General features: G+C 34.1%; 1 protein-coding gene across 5 annotated transcripts in view; it reads right to left on the bottom strand.

Moving 5' to 3' along the window:
• Positions 1-7,500, bottom strand: part of LOC137658688 (glutathione S-transferase 1-like) — a 459,350-nt gene that overhangs the window by 392,555 nt on the left and 59,295 nt on the right. Inside the window, exon 1 of one of the 5 annotated variants that reach the window (XM_068393673.1) lies at positions 1,796-1,914. The exons of the other annotated variants lie outside the window; for them this stretch is intronic. The gene's annotated coding sequence lies outside the window, so the exon portion shown is untranslated. Of the gene's footprint in view, positions 1-1,795; positions 1,915-7,500 lie in introns of those variants that run through there. 5 annotated transcript variants of the gene reach the window in all.

The following is a 7,500-nucleotide window of genomic DNA, read 5'->3' as shown; positions in this document are numbered from 1 at the left end:
AAGCTGAGAGATGAACAAGCAGGATTTAGAAAAGGTAGAAGTAGCACTGAACAAATTTTCATTTTGAGACATGTACAACAATGCGTAGAATATAGAAATCCACTTTTGATGGCATTTGTGGACCATAAAAAAGCCTATGATAGTGTGCACCGGCCAATTTTGTGGAGAGTCCTGCATTATTATGGAATTCCTCTTAAATATGTAAATTAAATTAAGTCTGTTTATGAGCACAGCAAGTGAAAAATTAATGTTAGTGGAGTTCTTTCAAATGAATTTCCAGTGAACAGCGGAGTACTCCAAGGGAATGTGATGTCATATATGTTTATCCTCTTCATGCATTTTGTAATACATAGAACAGTTGGAGATGGTGAAGAAGGATTGGACTAGATTGGTTATAGGAAATTAACTGACCCAGAGTATGCTGATGACGCTGTCTTCATTAATAGATCACTACAGGATTTGCAATACTTGTTTACCAGAATGCATGAAATATCACAGGAGGTACTGTAGGCCTCAAGATAAACTGAAGAAAGACAGAGAGGATGAGAGTGGAATATAAAATGGAAGGTGAAATATCATTAGAAGGAGAAAGAATTAATGAGGTAGAATCATTTAAAGTATTTAGGAGCTATGATCTCCAATATAGGATTATTAGAATTGGATTTTAATAAAAGATTCAGAAAAGCCAATCAGACAATGGCTAGGTTAAGTAACGTTTGGAAATCCAATAGTCTGAAATTGCATTTAAAAATCCGGCTGTGAATCAGTTTAGTGAGATGGGTGTTGATGAATGGACATGAGTCATGGTATGACAATGAAACAATCTCCAACAGATTTATTAGATTTTAGAACACAACCCACAGAAGAATAATGGGAGATAAATGGCAGGACAGGATTAGAAATGAAACTATTATAAGAGAGATTACTTGAGTGCCATACTTGGATGAGATTATGGTAAGGAGTAGATGGAGATGGTTTAGGCATGTTCTTCGCACTTCCCAAGAGAGATTAGTTCACCAAACGTTTACCTGGGCTCCACAAGGTGCTAAAAGAATTGGAAGACGCAGACTTACATGGCTGAGGATTATGAAGCGTCAAGTCAGAGATGATGAATGGAGTAGTATTGAATTAAAAGTTCAAGATAGAGACTACTGGCGAAATCTAATCGAGGCACTTTGCGTCAACTGGCGTAGGAGGAGATGATGATGATGATGACATAATGGGTAATATATTGAATGAATCAGACTCTATTCAAAGGAGTGTTCGCAGCAATGGTTTACTAAAATGAGCTTTGAATAATTAATGAAGGCAATGAAAGGCCTTTACTTAAGTGAGTATACAGTATGCTAATTTATTATAGCAGATAAGAGAGATTACAAATCTTTACTCAGACGAATTTCAAATGACACAAACCTACATATGAAAGAGCACATAAGGATTTAATAAGAAAATAATATTCCTATAAACAATACAGAATTAAGCTATTTAAATCGGTAAAACTTAGATTATATAAGGCAAAAGTTCAATTGATTATTTATTAGTGGTGGGCGTTAAAGGAGCGAAAAAATAAGTTCTGCAAATTAGGCTACTCAAGACGATACAAATCTATTTAAATAAAATTATAATAAAAAATTGGAAAATTTCATAAAGAAATACTGAAGAGACAAAAAAAAAACTCCTTATAATAAATAGAAAATTAACCAAAACTTTTTCTTCAAATGAATACGAAAGAATGTAAAAACATTCCAAGACACAGAAATCACAGAACTTTAAAATTACAAACAAATATACCAACCTGGCTTCATTTTTACCACGACACAAGAATGCTTTAAATAATATTTCTGGTAATATTTCCTACTCAGAAAAAACCCGAATATAACACAAAGTACCAACACAAAGAATTGCACTAGCAGCCCCTCCCTGCTGTAACAACTAAAGGAGGCTATAAAAGGTGCACTACCTAGTATCTTGCCACAGTCCGGTCGCACTAAACATGGACAAGCATCCGGTGAGTTCGAGATAATGTGTAATCAGGAGGCCCATTGTCGTTTGCCGATGGAAACTTCTTTATTGACAAGGTGATATGGAGAGAGAGAGAGAGAGAGAGAGAGAGAGAGAGAGAGAGAGAGAGAGAGAGAGAGAGAGAGAGAGAGAGACTGCCTCTATGTATGTAATGCACATCTGTATCTATTCTTCGAAGGTAATCACTTATTACTATTATCAATAGTGTACCAGACCCGTGAGAAATGACGGCTAAATATTTAGATAGATATGCACAATAACACAGCCCTCTCTCACCAGGGTATGACAACTTACTTTCCCCACAAGCCGAGAGAAGGGGGGAGCTGAGTGACCAAAAAGAAATATATATATATATATATATATATATATATATATATATATATATATATATATATATATATATATATGTATAGACACTTGCTTTTTATTATATGGGGTAATTACTAGACAAGCTACAATCCTAGTTGGAAAAGCAGGATGCTAAAGCTAAGATTTCCTCCATCCATATATCAAGGTAATTAAATATCCCTTCACTATTAATTATCTGCACTGAATAAGATAACAATCATCAGTACATAAACCACAGAGATACTAAATTTCCTCTATTAATCTAACTTACCATCTATTCATTATTACTGATTTTATCTACACTGAAAAGGAGGGAGTTGGTCCTCATATTATATATATATATATCTGTACTTCTGAACATAATCCAGAGAGATACAAATCTCAGACATTTTACTGAAGAAACTTAAATCTTGAGATAAATGCAGAAAAAAATATGGGAAAACAGAAATAAATTCTTTCTAGTAACCTACGCCAATAAGGTTATAACATTACCTACATTTATTTATGTTTGTTTGTTTGTTTGTCTCTTAGCCGGATCTTCATAAAATTTTAACAAAGGATAGGTATTATGCTACGGAAGGACCCATTAAATTTTGGAGCTGATCCGGATTAAGATCTCAATTTTGGTTATCATTGTTTTTAATATACACCAGATTCCTTCACGGTCGACATATGAAACAGGGAAAGATTGGTCCGTAGACTTGAATGAAATAATGCCAATCTTCATTGGTGGAAGTCTGAAATCTTTGACTGCTCTTGATGTAAGTATACTGATTAATAGATCTGATAGATTATGATAATTGTCTTAAGAAATGTGTTTATCTTAAAATAATACCATATAATGATTATCAAGATCTAAGAAAATGTTTTCAATCCCACTGTTTATTTGACTTTTAAGGAAAGTTATAGCCACTTAAGACCAGGAATAAAGAAAATTAATGCATGATATTTATCGTGTGTTAAACCTTCCTTATCTTCGAGTCTTATAGGGTCGAAACGCTAAAAATAAACCTTGATATTACAAGTTACTTTTGGTATTCTGACTATTATTGCGTGATTAGGGACCCACAAGATATGTCTCTTTATTGTAATATTATACATAATAGTAATTCTGATATTATGAATATAAATTATTATTATTATTATTATTATTATTATTATTATTATTATTAGTATTATTATTTTTAATATCATTACTATTACGATTCACATTATGATTTGCAAAACAAATGGGAGGGAAATATCTTCTAATGCATAATGGGAAACCACTAAGCTTGAAATTTTAGATGGCAATAAAGACAAATCAAAAAGAAAATAAATCCTAAAATCCTATCAACCACTGCTTATGAAATTTATTGAATCTAATAGATTAAGCTAAAAAATTAAGCAGATAAAAATGTGCAGAGTTGTGCCCTTATAAAAAGAAACTAGAGGGTCAAGATACTACTAATGCAACTAAATCTACTAGTAATAGTAGCAGTATAAGTAGATTATTCCAAAACCTTAAATTTATGATCTTTCATTAAAGACTTGACATAAGGAATACAAATTTACAATCGAAGAAGCTGAAATACTAAATTAAAAGGGTACCAGTACTGAAATATACTAAAATAAAGCACCATCAGTAAATAAGCGGCCAAATTTCTACATATTTTGGAAACGTCTCCTCCCTGGCAATCTGTTGGATTGAAGTTCGAGACAAGCTCAAGCTGGAAATATTCTTGTAGTGTCTGCAACCTCACCATCCTTGTGCGCTAGGGATGAAGGGTTTGGGGAACCTTTAGCTCTACCTGCTGATTCATCAGCAGCCATTGCCTGGCCCAGTCTGGTCCTTGCTTGGATGGAGAGGGGGCTTTAGCGCTGATCGCAATCATTTATGGTCAGTCTCCAGACATTATGTCCCATGCCTCTGCCACTCATGATCTACCTTTAAATCTTGAAACTAACGCCATTCGCTTATTTCTGACTAGTCCTAAAAAATCTGAGAACAAAACATCTCTCTCTCTCTCTCTCTCTCTCTCTCTCTCTCTCTCTCTCTCTCTCTCTCTCTCTCTCTCTCTCTCTCTCTCTCTCAGTTTCTAGCACGCCTGTACGTTGTTTACCTACTAGTTACGCTAAGTAATCTTCGATACCCTGATAATCTTTAAGAACTTCATTTACCGAATCTTTATATATATATATATATATATATATATATATATATATATATATATATATATATATATATATATATATGTATATATGTATATATATATATATATATATATATATATATATATATATATATATATATATATGCGTACATATACATGTCTTTAAAATAAGCTTACTAGTATCCACCACTATATAGATACAAATACACACACGACCATTCAGTACATACATACACACACACATCCATATATATATATATATATATATATATATATATATATATATATTAGCCCTCCGGCTCTCAATAGTAACTCTGCTAGGATCAAGTTGCATGCTCCCTGTGGTATCAACTCCTGCCAATCGACGTCCCACAAGATACATCACTTACTTCTTACTGCAACGAGAGGCATTAGAGCGTTTCCATAAACATATTTTAATAAGATTTAATTCAATAAGTAATCTAATCATGACTGACACACAATCACTGACGAAAATTCCAAAAACCTTATTTTTTGGAAGGCGGACGATCTCAGAAGACTAATCATGCCAGGCTCACACGATGCAACGATTTTCTCGTTCTAGAAACTCTAGAAAAACTGGCCCATCTAAACGCGGACATCCAATTAAGAGAGGGTACTACACCCAACCCTCAAGCTCAACTAAGCAAGCAGGAAACGAAAAAAAAAGAAAAAAAAAACTGGAAACACCCCCTCCCCCTTCGAAAAAAAAAGTATCAATATAGATTGTTAAAACCTGCTTCGATAAGTAACCGTTGTGTTGACTTTTAGTTGCTGACTCATCAATAAAAAAAAAAGTCTATGTTGATGAAGGAAATATATTCATAAAAAAATCATGGAATGTATATTTCCCAGACTTGTAAGAGCCGTTGCAAAAACCACTTCTCAGCCCTGAACCTGAACCACAATGATATCTAGTGGCAATGGTCACAGGAGGTTCTTACTGGCCAATTAAAAAAAGAAAAAAATAATTTACCTTTGTAAAAACGCCCTTGTGTACAGAGAACGGAAATGGGAGAATTAACCGCCACCCGAAGCTAGGCATTGTTCTTGGAAAAAGAAAAAAAAATGAAACCATCTGTACAATTAACCGATTTTAAATCGACCTCATCCAGGGTATTTTTACCCATATTAGGGTACCCTGACAGTACCTGCCTGACGGCGACCTTAACGAAGCCAGATCAAAATAACTCACAAGGACCCCTTCCACAGAGATACCACATCCCCAGAGCCCCCTACAAAGGCCGGCTTCCCTTCCGCGGATTTTGCATATCTTGAAAAGTGGGTTACCTTGGAGAGTTGTATTTATTTATCCAGCGATGTGGGGGCCTGGGTAGAGTGGGGGCATGGGGAGGGGTAGATGGATAGCAGCAGGAGGGGGAAGGGGGGTGATTATGAGGATACGCATGGAACCCCATATTATTACCGGTGGAAAGTTAACGCTGGGGAAGCCATAGAACTATGGGGATTGAATGGAGATCTACGATTGGAGTGAAAAGTCAGATGGTTTTCACACCATCTCCCGAGAGAATGGCAGCTGGTGGAAAGGATGGGCTGGTTGTAACAAGGTTTTGCAAAGGAGCTGGTCCTTAATCTTGACCCGATCTCATAAATAGCTCAGAAGTGGACGAGACGTAACGAGAATCTTTCTTTTTTATTGTTAATAATTTAAGAACGAAAATTCCCCCTTGTATGAAGGATTATAGATTTGGTTCACTGAAATTTTATGAAATATATTTTATGACATTTATGAAATTTCATAAAATATGACGTTTTATGAAATTTTATGAATTATGGCGTTTTATGAAATTTATGAATTTCATGAAATCTGAATTTTTGTGAAATTTCAGGAAATATGAATTTTTATGAAATTTCAGGAAATATGACATTTAATCTAATTTATAAAAAAATATGAAATGTGACGTTTCATAAAATTTCATGAAATATGACGTTTTATAAAATTTCCTGAAAAATGGCGTTTTATGAATTTTTTATGAAATGTATGAAATTTAATGACAATAGGGAAATACATGATAAGGCTAACTGCTTCCGAGGAGTATCGATAGAGCCTAAGAGAACTAATTTCATCGATCTCACTAAAATGACATATAGCCTGATTTTCATTTGTAATTTCAGGCGATTTGATTTCCAAATTTTACTTAACCTAGCCATTGTCTGATTTGCTTTTTTCCAATCTTAAGTGACCAATAAGTGATTTAATCTCACAAAACTGAGTCCCAATGATGGAAGGAATAATGCAGTCTAAAGAATGTATATAAGTAGAGCTTGGAATACTCTAGAGTCTAGAGTGACAAGACACGGTTTGAGAACAAAATATCTTGAAGGATGAGATTGATGAAGTACTGTAGATTCAAGGGAATTTTTTTATATATAGAGAGAGAGAAGGACGTGGTGATGCCACAACGACTTTTGAACTCAATAAACGGGATTTCCCACATTTTGTTTATCTTGTGAGACTTATGTCTTTTTGAAACTAGATTAAAAAACTAAATAACAGCCTGAAAAAGATAAGTCACAATCATCTGAAGAAAATGTTAGTGATCCAGTTAAAATATATACAGTATACACACACACACACACACACACACACACACATATATATATATATATATATATATATATATATATATATATGTGTGTGTGTGTGTATATATATATATATATATATATATATATATATATATATATATATATGTGCGTGTGTGTGTTCGCTGGGGAGTCTTAATGACCATATGGCTCCTGTCTTCCAAAGCCACCCTCTCAGAACATGGGGAAAAACTATGATGGAAAAATTTCCTATATCGGATTTAAGATGCCATGAAATAACTCTTCAAGGACTTTTCCACTTCAAGCTTGGGACTGTTTCGACTCAGAGGCATAGGTTCGTCCTTACCATCCAGAAGCATTTATCGTAAAAGACACAGTTCACCTCAAAAGG

The sequence above is a fragment of the Palaemon carinicauda genome, chromosome 19 (assembly GCF_036898095.1).
Source record: "Palaemon carinicauda isolate YSFRI2023 chromosome 19, ASM3689809v2, whole genome shotgun sequence".
Lineage (NCBI taxonomy): Eukaryota > Metazoa > Arthropoda > Malacostraca > Decapoda > Palaemonidae > Palaemon > Palaemon carinicauda.
Note: the sequence above shows the minus strand (reverse complement) of the source record. Positions and strands in the feature narration are given on the sequence as shown.